Source organism: Oryctolagus cuniculus, chromosome 8 (genome assembly GCF_964237555.1).
Source record: "Oryctolagus cuniculus chromosome 8, mOryCun1.1, whole genome shotgun sequence".
In the NCBI taxonomy this organism is placed as follows: Eukaryota; Metazoa; Chordata; class Mammalia; order Lagomorpha; family Leporidae; genus Oryctolagus; species Oryctolagus cuniculus.
In genome coordinates, this window is record NC_091439.1 from 28,853,910 (window position 1) to 28,866,423 (window position 12,514).

A 12,514-nucleotide genomic window follows, 5' to 3' on the forward strand; every position below is an offset into this window, starting at 1 on the left:
CCAGACGCAGCCTCCTCACTCTCTCCGCTCTGTAACCTGAATTCAATTTTTGAAAATGTTAGATTCATTGCTTCTGTCCAATACTACACTAGAAGTGTCCCATTTTATATGAAGTTCAATCTGAAAGTGGGGTAAAACAATTTAATTGATAATCAAAACATATAGAGCTCAAAATAATAATCTTAAATGAAAATAGGGATACTATGTAATAGACATATGGTGGTACTTATTAGTATAAGGTGGACAAGTCTGGAAAAGATATTAAGAAAAAATAAACAGAGAAGTCAAATAAGACTGTTAAGTGTTGCATGAAATCCAACTAAGAGCTTTTTATTAAAAAAAAAAAAGAAAAAGGAAATATAGCATCACATGATCCAAGGAACCAAAATAGATGTAAAACTACAAACTCCCCTATGTGTTTAGCAATAAAGAGGTTACTGATGATATCAGTGAAAACAATTTAAGACAATTTGTGAAGAAAAGGCCAGACAATATGAGCTTATGTGGAATGAATATAAAACATGGGGGTACAGCTAATAACTTAAGTCTAAATTCTGGGTGTTAAAAATAATTATTTGCAAAATTACTGGATGCAAAATCAGCTATTCACTTCAATTTTTTAAAGTTATTTGAAGCACAAATAAGTAAATTTATATGTAAACAGAAATGTATATATTTAAATGATATAAAGAATATTTAATGATTATGTATTTTAATGAGATATAAGGGGAGAAATAACACATAACAACAAAAAATAATCTTTTAAAATGTATAAAACATCCTTCATAACTAGCCTATGAGGTAAAAATTAAGGCACTATTATGATTTTTAAAAATTATGTTTCAAAATGAGTAAGTAAAGTTGATTTTCAATAATTATGTACTGCTTTCTTTAGATGTTTAAAGATTCACATTATCATCAAAATAATCCAAAGTTATTTTCGGAAAATCTGACAAACACAAAAAGAAAACAAAGATAAAAAGTTAAGATTATAAAGGGCAAGAATTGTGGCACAGTAAGTTAAACAGTCATTTGGGACTCCTGCACCTCATCTTAGAGTGCAGATTTGAGTCCTGGTCCCTTTGCTTCTAATCCACCCTACTGCTAATGTGCCTGGGAAGGAGTAGATGATGGTGTAGGTACTTGGATTCTTGCCACCTATGTGGGAGACTGAATGGAGCTTCTGGATCCTGATTTCAGCTGGGCCCAACCTCAGCTTTTACAGCCATTTGAGGAGTGAACAAGTGAAAGAATTGTGTCTGTCCTATGCCTCTGAAGTAAATAAATATTTTAAAGTTCAGCTGTGTATAAAATGTTTTTACCTGAGCAAGTCACTTTAATTTTCAAAAGGGTAGATAAATACCATTATGAAATATTAGATGATCTTTTATCCTAATAACTGAACTAATGTACCACATTTGTACTATGTATGACTCAATACGTATGTTTATTGGTTTCTACATTTTGCTGTATTGGGGAATTTTTTTTTTTATTTGCTGAATATTTTTGTCTGTTTCAGCAAGCTTTTAGTATTTGTTGCTGGTTGTTCTTTTGTATTTTTTTTTTTCAGGTAGAATTAGACAGTGAGAGAGAGAGAGAGACAGAGAGAAAGGTCTTCCTTCGGTTGGTTCACCCCAAATGGCTGCTATGGCCGGAACTACGCTGATCCAAAGCCAGGAGCCAGGTACTTCCTCCTGGTCTCCCACGCGAGTGCAGGCGCCAAGCACTTGGGCCATCCTCCACTGCCTTCCCGGGCCACAGCAGTGAACTGGACTGGAAGAGGAGCAACTAGGACTAGAACCGGCGCCCATATGGGATGCCGGAGCCACAGGCGGAGGATTAGCCAAGTGGGCCACAGCACCAGCCCCTGTTCTTTTGGATTTTTAAAACATTTTTCCTTTCTCAGCATGTTGAGTGCTTCTTTACCTGCTTAAAATCAAATTCAAAGCTACACTAATATGCATTCTTTTATTTCATTTAAAATGGAGTTATTCATTTGAGTCTTTGTCAGCATGCATTTATTTATCTCAGAGAAGATACCTCTGTACCTCTGTGAAAAATTGTCTTTTTATGTTTTCTGTAGCTCCTCAGGAAACACATTGTCAATATGTTATCTCTTTCATTATTATTTTCTCTGTCTTCCAATATCTAATACATATTTTTCTGTCATTTGGGGCTTTTTTTGGTGAAATCTATTCACCTCAATGTTCACAATTCAGACTCATATATGTAGGGGCATTCTTCTGTTAAGTTGCACTTTAATTTTGTTCTGCTTATTTTTACCTTTTTTCAGTTAAGATTATTAAAACCTTGTGCTTTTCTGTTCCAACATTATATATAAGAAGTGCAAGAAACTTTCCTGACTCCTTTTTTTTTTTTTTTTCTGTATTTCACTCCTTGTTTAAGATTATCAAAAGATACTTGTTGGGCATCTAAGTCTCTTAAAGAGAATTATAATTTGCTTATTCTGCAATATTTTTTTCATGGTTCCAAACTTTTGATAAATTTGTGGAATGAATTTTTTGCTCTGGAGCTGACTTTCAGAAAGATTTTGTGATGATTTAAAATCCTTTTCTGCGGTGAGCTTTTGGCTTTGCTGATTAAGACATCCTTTGGGAGGCCCATATGCATGTCCATTTGCCCAGGTTTGAGCACCAGTTCTGCTCCTAATGCACACATGGGCAGGCAGCAGGTGATGACCATGGAAGGTGGCTCCATTCTCCAATTGATACATTTAAACTTAAGTCTGTCCTCCAGGCTTTGGATTTGCCTTGGCAATCTGACTCATGCATTTGGACAACAAACCACTGGATACAAGCTTTGCTTGTCTAAGTCTCTCCCAAGTGAATGAATGAATGAATGTATGAATAACTATTTCAAATCTGTACATGAATTTCAGTTTCAAACATTCTCCTCTCCCATTTATCCTGACTGGTTGGGTCTCAGTTGCTAATTGTTGTTAATAGCAATTCCTAGATCTGCATATGTCTGAATTGAATTATTTATGGCAAACAATTCTTAGAACTATAACTTTTGAAAAAAACAAATTTCTTAATATAATTAATGCTATAGTAATGTTATTAACAGAATAAGAAAATTAACCTGATATGTCACAGAAGCTGTGATGACCCTATTTTCCATCAGAAAACACAAATCTCTGTCATCTTTGATAACATTAAGTTCTGTGTGAGAGGCGCATTATTTCTAATGACATGATGTTTTGGAGTTCATAATTAGCTGCATTTTGAAATTTGAAGATTGTACTTCAATGGTATCATGATATGTCTATCCTGTTAAGGCTACAGGCACTGGCAAATTGTATAGCACAGTGGTTAGTGATAGAATCGTTGTAACTGAATGTCTGTGTTTCAGATTTAACCTCTTACAAACTAATACATCACGGTGCACGTATCTATTTGGGTACTGCAGCAGAGGTAAATATGATATTAATAAGATAAGTTTCACCAGTTTCCTTTTAGAAGCCCAGTGATAGGAGATAAATTATTTATTTTCATTAACAGTTGAAATAAATAAGGAACATTTTTAATAATTTAAAATGAATAATGACTTTTTTTGCCTTCAATGAGATCATTTGATAATAGTAAAACTTCAGGTCCAAGATCTTGTAGCAGATAAAAAACATAGAGTGCAGTGGACTGGAACACAGTTCTCTTTTATTACAGGATGTTCATGATCTTTGTGTGTGTGTATACATTACTTAAATATTATTAATGACTATGCTCACAGACAAATTTTGTTTAGGAAGATCATACTCCATTATTGAAACTAGATCATTATGATATCATACTAAATTATCTAAGAATTTGGCAAACACAGGTTGGTGTCTCATCCCAAATAATGTGCTGCCATGTAGCTCACATCTCAGAATCACAATGATGCTAGAATTCCTATGGAAACACAAGAGACCCCAAACAGGTAAAGCAATCTTATACAACAAAAACAAAGCTGGAGGCATCATAACACCAGATTTCAAGACATACTACAGGGCGGTTATACTCAAAACAGCCTGGTACTGGCACAAAAACAGACTTGTAGACCAATGGAACAGAATAGAAACTCCAAAAATCAATTCATGCATCTACAACCAATTTTTCTGTGACAAAAATAGAAAATATTTCAGGGGCCTACAATTTGGTGAAATGTATAAAACTGCCTGTCCCATGCAGTGCTGGCATTCCATGTGGACGCTGGTTCCTGTCCTAACTGCTTCAGTCCTGATCTAACTCTCTACTAATTTCCTTGGAAAAAGCAGCAGAGGATGACCCAAGTGTTTGGACCCCTGCCATCCTTGTGGAAACCCAGATGAATGGCCGCCGCGGCCAGTGCACTGCAGCCGGTGCACCTCGCTGATCTGAAGCCAGGAGCCAGGTGCTTCTCCTGGTCTCCCATGCGGGTGCAGGGACCAAGCACTTGGGCCATCCTCCACTGCATCCTTCTTTGTTTTTAAGTGAAGGATTCTTTTTTTTTTTTTTTTTTTTTTTTTTTTTTTGACAGGCAGAGTGGACAGTGAGAGAGAGAGACAGAGAGAGAAAGGTCTTCCTTTGCCGTTGGTTCACCCTCCAATGGCCGCCGCTGCAGCCGGCGCACCGCGCTGATCCTGGCAGGAGCCAGGAGCCAGGTGCTTTTCCTGGTCTCCCATGGGGTGCAGGGCCCAAGCACCTGGGCCATCCTCCACTGCACTCCCTGGCCATAGCAGAGAGCTGGCCTGGAAGAGGGGCAACCGGGACAGAATCCGGCGCCCCAACCGGGACTAGAACCCGGTGTGCCGGCGCCGCAAGGTGGAGGATTAGCCTATTGAGCCACGGCGCCGGCGGTGAAGGATTCTTTATCTGTTGGTAGGACTGGGGGCAAGAACAGAGAGATAATGTCTCAATGCTATCCTTTCTGTTGCTTAAGTGTCATTGTTTGGAGGTTGCTTTTGTGTTATGCTCAGGTCAAGAGCCAAACCCAGCTTCTGAGGCAAGTGTCAAAGCTGGATTTCCACTGTACATATTGCTGTGGCTAGGTAAATATAGATCTAGATAGTTTTCATTTATTTGTAGACTCAAACTTCCTTTCAAACATTTCTTATGTGTGAAGTGATGGGAACTTCAGTTTTTGTCAAACATTAAATTACATTCTCCAATTTGATGAAATCAGAAATAATGCTTATAGTTTCATAGCAACTTACTTGGAAAATAATCAATTGGTTCAGGTAGTAAGTGTGATTAAAGAATGTTCATGTAATAATTATTTTTCTGTTGCACTAAATTTTTCTCACTCTTTATTGACTTACAGGAGGGCTAAGTCAGTCCTTCCTTATCACTAGACATACTTGTTAGTATAAGAATTATGTTATTGAGTATAGGACAGCATGTGTTAGCCAAGGGTTAATGATAAGCTATTTAGTGTTCAAAATGCTCCTTGAGGCACTTTGTACGGCTTGTCTACATTGTTTATCAAGGTATAGGTTGATGCTTTGCACATAGTTTAACAAGTTAATCTGCCTGGCTTTAAGCAACACGGTCAGTGAGGTATAAAACACCCTCCAGTACATTTGTGGCTTGGCTACCCTCAAACCAAGACACATTGCATATATTTCAGTAGCTATTTGGCCAGCTGACACCAAACAAGGTCCTATAGCTATGCCTGGGGATTGGGGAACCTCTCTAATCATCTGTATGTACTCCAGTTGACTAAATCCACTGCTTTTATTAACACCAAAATGGACATTCTAAGGATTCTTAAGCATCATTTCCTTTATTCAGACTGTGTGATGAATTCAATGTTGTATGCTAAAACTTGAGATGTTTCATATAAAATTGAGAAAAATGTTCCTTTATGTTGGTACAAGATTAGGTGTTAACTCAAACATAAACCATATTATAACTAAAGAAACAATTACTATCAAAGGCCATTTTAATCAAGATTATGAATAATTATAACTACCTTCCACATGTTGCAATCCATATATGAATCAAATTAAAAGATATAAGAGATATCCCTTGACCTTATAGGAGATCGAGCTTCTTAAAGGAATCAACAAATATTGAATGCATCTTTATTATTTTACAATTTTACTATAGAACAAGTATTCAAATAGATGAAAGAGAAAGATTTATTTACTTTTAATTATTGGGACTGAGAGAGGCAGACACAGAGAAAGAGAGCTCCTGTACACTAGTTATTTCCTTAAATTACTGCAATGGGGGCCGGCACTATGGCATAGCAGGTAAAGCCACCGCCTACAGAGCTGGCATCGCATATGGACACTGGCTCAAGATCCAGCTGCTCCACTTCCCATCCAGCTCTCTGCTATGGCCTGGGAAAGCAGTGGAAGATGGCCCAAGTCCTTGGGCCTCTGCACTGGTGTGGGAGATCCAGAGAAGCTCCTGGCTCCTGGCTTTGGATTGGTGCAGCTCCAGCCTTTGCAGCAATCTGGGGAGTGAACTAGTGGATGGAAAACCTCTCTCTCTCTTTCTCTCTCTGCCTCTGTCTCTCTGTAACTCTGCCTTTCAAATAAATAAATAACTTTGAAAAATATAAAAAAAAAGGCCTGCGCTATGGCTCACTTGGTTAACCCTCTGCCTGCGGCACCGGCATCCCATATGGGTGCTGGTTCTAGTCCCGGTTGCCCCTCTTCCAGTCCAGCTCTCTGCTGTGGCCAGGGAAGGCAGTGGAGGATGGCCCAAGTGCTTGGGCCCTGCACCCACATGGGGAGACCGGGAAGAAGCACCTGGCTCCTGGCTTTGGATCAGCACAGCGCCGGCCGTAGCGGCCATTTGGAGAGTAAACCAACGGAAGAAAGACCTTTCTCTGTGCCTCTCTCTCTCCGTCTGTAACTCTACCTGTCAAATAATATATATATATATATATATATATAATTTTAAAATTACTGCAATGTTTGGGACTGGGTGAGGGAGAAACCATGAACCAGGAACTCAGTCCATATCTCCATGAGGACCAAGGGCAAAATGTATTTGAGCCATCACCTGCTGCCTCTCAGGGTATGCATTAGCAGAATGCTGGAATCAGACCTGGAGCTCGGGCTCAAACCCAGGTACTCCAGTATGGAATACCTGCATCTTAGTCATCATCTTAACTGCTAGGCTAAATACCTCTCATCAGAAATATTTAGAGAGTAATGTAGTTACGTAATATATTAAAATAGTAGTATCATATATTACTTGATTTTCTGCAACTATCATATATTATATATATGTATATATGTACATATATATATATACACACACATCTTTACAAGTGTTGTAATATTAAATGGTACATTTTAACTCATTTTAAACTTAACATTTATACTTTAAAATTGTTACTCACTTGTAAGTGTTGCACATTTTCATGCTTCCATATTTGTGCAGAATATTCCTATATATAGCATATTTTATAGGTCATAATTGCCATCTGTGGGAGTGCAACCCAGTCCTGCCTCCCAACCACGGCATTCAAGGTCTCTGTAGCTATTGTAGCTTATATTTGTCTACAAGCATGGAGAACATTTTGCAAACCTTGCAAGAGTCTTTTTTTCTTTTTTACAAAAAGGAAATGCACATCGTCATAGTGGACCTTGATGCTCCAAGAAAGACAAGGATTATGTACAAGCTAAAATTGGGTGAAATCAAGACCACCATTCCCAGCATAGTGTCCACATGTAGACTTTTGAGTACAAGGATATCAGCATCACCAGGTGGGATGTGGCTGACAGGAACAAGATTCGGCAGCTGAGGTGTTACCATTCCTGCAGCACCTGGGGCTTGATCTTCGTAGTGGAAAGCAGTGACAGACAGTGTGTGAAGGAGGCACAGGAGAAGCTGGTGAGGATGCTGAGAATGAGCTTTGGAATGCAGTTCTCTTGGTATTTGCCAACAAGCAGGACCTGTGAAAATACAGACAAGCTACACTACAGGAACTGGTACATTGAGGCAACCTGTGCCACCAGTGGGGACGGGCTCTCTGAATGAGTGGGCTAGCTGGCTAATCAGCTCTGGAACCAAAAGTGATTCCTTTTCCCACTGCCTTTTCTCTGTCCTCTGCTTTCTTCTCATGTGTTAAATGTGTGAGTGTGGTCCTAAGTGCCAGAAGCTGTCACAGTGTATCCCATTGTGGGGAGCAACTCGGACTAGACTAAGTTACTGGAATTAAGACTTATTCTATGCATCTGCTCTCCCACAATATGGCGCTGAGAAGGGAGAAACAGCTTCTACACAGCTGCCTCCAGTTCAACAAATAAACTGTAGGACCTACTCCTGATTGGAGGAGAGCAGTGTACTCAGCGTGTGGGTAGCAGAGTTGGGATTGGTGGAAGAGGACTATAAAGAAGGAGAGAGACAACATGCACCAGGAACATCTAGGGGGAACATCTATCTGAAGGAACACCTGTGCAGCCCCCCCCCCCCAGAAAGCCGGCCGGCGGTGTGCCGCTCCCCTGTGGAAGTGGGGAAAGTGGCCAGGGGGAACCACCCTTCCACGGAGGTGGAAGGGACGGTAGCCAACCCGGGAAGAACCAGCAGCAAACCCGGGGAGGGCCGAGCAGACAAAAGAACAGCGCAGGGTCCTGTGTCGTTCCTCCACGAAGAGGGGGAGCGACATCCCATCATATCGTCCCTATGCAGACATGGCCTGCAACAGTTTTTATTTAATGTAAATAGTTTCTTTTTCCAACAAGGAAGTTTCTGGTACTCCCATGCAATGCATTAAGAAGAGATTTAGGATACTGATAGCTGGCAACCAAGAATCTTTAGCTGGCTTAATTTAAGAGCAGGACATGCCTCTGGCTGTTAGATCTGTTAAGATCCTTTTGGTGGTTGGTTTTTAATCCAAATTCAATACTTTATATTCTTACAAATTAGATGAGAGAGATAATAATTTAGAAAAACCTACTAAATGGCAATTTAAACTTTTTTCCCTCAGCCTACAATTTGCTAATGAAAAAGAAAATCTCTACGTCCGTTTCTTTTGCATTTTGATAAACTCTAAAGAAACTGGAGCATTAAATTTATCATGGGGGAAAAGCTCAGAATTATTTTATTTATTGTCATGAAACCTCTCACAGTTTTGTACACTTGTTTTCAATTTTTGTTTTGGAAAGCACTGTAATTATAACTATCAGAATGAAATCTCTTAACTGTAAAAAGAATAGTGTGTATGTGTATGTGTATGTGTATGTATCCTTTCTTTCCCCTTATATTTCTCTATGTTTGGAGACTATCAGCTCTAGTTCTTTATACACTAGATGATATATTTTTGTGAACTATGCTCTCCCCAATGGGCTCCTGCATAGAAGAACTTCTTACCTCTTTGTTTTGCTACCTATTTCTTGACCTCTCTCTATTTTCTCTGCTCCCACCCTTCCCTGCCTACAGTAATTACCATTCTAAGTTCAGATCAATGATGCTTTCACTTAAACATACTTCATGTCTGGCTTGTTTTACTTATGTAATGGTCTTTAACTCTACCTGTTAGCTGCAAATGTCAGGATTTCATTCTTTTTACAGATATTTAACATTCCATCCTGTGTATATACCATGTGTTCTTATTTGTTTATCAGAGGGTAGACATCTGTGCTTGATTCCATATCCTTGCTCTTGTGAGTAGTGTTGCCATCTTCATGGGAATGCAAATTTCTCTTTCATGTATTGATTTAATTTTCTCTGAATACACAGCCAGAAGTGGGATAGCTGATTCACACAGTGGATCTACATTGAATTTTTTGAAAACATTCATAATGATTGTAGCAAGATGTGCTACTGTCAATAGTACATATAAGTTTTCGTTTCTCCATGTTCTCATCAGCATTTTATATGTATCATCTTCTTGATAATAGCTGTTGCAGTTGGAGTGAGATGGTACCTTACTGTGACTTTGATTTGTATGCTCCTGATGACGTGATCATTTTTGAGTTTCCATCTATTTGTATTTATTCTTCTGAGAAATGTCTATTCAAATCTTTTGTTCATTTCTTAATTATATGGTTTGCTTCTTTGTTGTTGAGTCCTTTCAGTTCTTTATGGTTCTGAATATTAATCCTTTGTCAGGTAGATATTCGCAAATATTTTATTCTAATTTGTCAATTGTCTTTTCACTTGGTTAATTTCTTTGCTGTACAGAAGCTTTTTGGCTTGTTAGAATATTGTTTGTGTGTTTTGGCTATTGTTTGTGCTTGTGGGGCTTATCCAAAATAGCTTTGCCTATAATGATGGCATAAACAGTTTCTCAAGTGTTTTCTTACAGTGGCTTCTAGTTTCAGGTCTTATATTTAGATCCTTTATGCAGTCTTACTTAATTTTTGTATGAAGTGAGAGGTAGTTCACAAGTTTAGAACCTCTGCATGTGGATATCCAGGATTTCCAGTACCATTTGTTGAAGAGACTGTCACTTCTAGTATGATTTTGTAATTTTTGTCAAGAATCACTTGGCTGTAGATGCATGGATTCATTTCTTGGGATCTCTGTTCTGTTTCTTTGGACTAAGTATCTGTTTTTATGCCAGTACTAGGTTGCTTTTGTTACAACATCGCTGTAGTATGTCTTTAAGCCAGCATTGTGATGCCTCCAGCTTATCTTTTTATTCAGAACTGCTTTGGTTATTTAAGGTCATTTGAACTTCTGAATTAATTTTTGGATTTTTTTTCCTAGTACTGTTATGAAAGCCATTGGTATTTTGATGTGAATTGTATTACATGTGTGTATCAATTTGGGCACTATGAACATTTTTAAAATATGACCCTTAATATTATATTCTAGGAAAACATTAATTGATGTAAAAACAGTCAAATTCTATTAGCAAAAATATGAATTTTCTAAACAAATACAATAGGACATCATTCTTCAATACTTTTTCACATAATTGTATAGGAAGCATTGGGAATTTTCTTATAGTTGAAATTGATATTATTTTAGCATTTAGAAACATTTATTTTCTTTTTTAATTTTTTAATTTGTTTTTAACAGACTCACTATTGTTCATAGATATAATTCTAATATAATGATATGCCTTCCCATCCCCTTCCCCTCCCCCCCAACCTTTCTGCCTCTCACCTTCTATCCTTCTCCCTGTTTTTTCCTTTTCACATTTTGAGGTAACATATTTAAATATTTTAAATTTATATTACAATTAAAAGGCTTACTGCTTCACCAAATAAGACCACTATGGACATTTTTGTAATATTAACTTCACTAATCCATGAACATAAGAGATCTTTCCATATTCTTGTTTCTTATCTTAAGTTTCTGTCACTAGTGTTTTGTAATTTTCATTGCACAGGTCTTTCATATCCTTGCTTAAACTTATCCCAGTGTAATTAGTTTTTTCCAGACATTATGAATGGAATTATTCTTATAAATTCTTTTTTCATCAAGTTCATTATTCATATATGAAAATATTATTGATATTTGTGTGTGGATTATGTATCTGGCAACTTCATGGAATTCATATATTAGCTCTGATTGTTTCTGGGTACAATCTCGGGTTTCTTTATTTAGAGAGTCACATAATCTTTAAATAAGGAATTTTGGCTTTCCTCCTTTAATATTCACATGCACAAGCCTTTTTTTTTTTTTCCTTCCTCTGGATAAAACTTGCAGTATACTATTTAATAAGAGCAGTGAGAGGGAACATCTTTGATTCCAAATCTTAAAAAAATGCTTTCTGCTTTCTCCATTCATTATGATACTGGCTGTGGATTTATCACAGATAGCCTTAATAAGTTGAAATATGTTACTCATGTATAAATTGGCTGAAGGTTTTGATTATGAATGGATGTCAGATTTCATTGAACCATTTTTTTCTGAGTCTATAGTGGTGATCATAGGAATTTTCTTTTTGCTTTGTTAGTATGATATATTACATTGATTAATTTCTGATACTCTGGTATGGGATATAGGTGTCTTAACTGGATTCTTAACTGATAGGCTAAACTTTTGACTGAAGTGCTAATATTTTACTGATAAATTTTACTGATAATATTTTATTGATAATATTTGACTGATAATTTTACTGATATTTTACTGATAATTACATTTATGTTAATGAAGGACATTAGTTTACAGCTGTCTTTTGGTTGCCATTATTTCCTTGTCTGGTTTCGGGATCAAGATTTTGCAGCCTTACAGAATGAGAGTCTAAGCTTTTCTCCTTGTACAATTTTTGTAATAGTATGAGAAGAGTTGCTGTCAGTTCTTTGAAAGTTTGGTAGAATTCAACAGTGAAGCTATCTGTTTCTGAGTTTGTTTGTTCTGGCAAAACGTAGTTATCTATTTGAAAGAGTGTCAGAGTTACACAGAGAGAGAGAGAGATAAAGAGATGGAAAGAGAGAGAGTCTTAAATCCACTGGCTCGCTCCCCAGATGGCTGCAATGGTCAGGGCTAGGCCAGGCCAAAACCAGGAGGCAGGAGACAGAAACTTCATCCAAGTTTGCCATGTTAGTGGAAGGGGCCCAAACATTTGGGCCATCTTCTGCTGCTTTTCCCAGACACATTAGAAGGGAGTTGGATGGAAAGTG

At 37.6% G+C, this 12,514-nt stretch overlaps 1 pseudogene; it reads left to right on the forward strand.

Moving 5' to 3' along the window:
* The first annotated feature begins 7,503 nt into the window (after positions 1–7,503).
* On the forward strand, positions 7,504–8,015 carry LOC100352025 (ADP-ribosylation factor 1 pseudogene; annotated as a pseudogene).
* Positions 8,016–12,514: the final 4,499 nt, after the last annotated feature.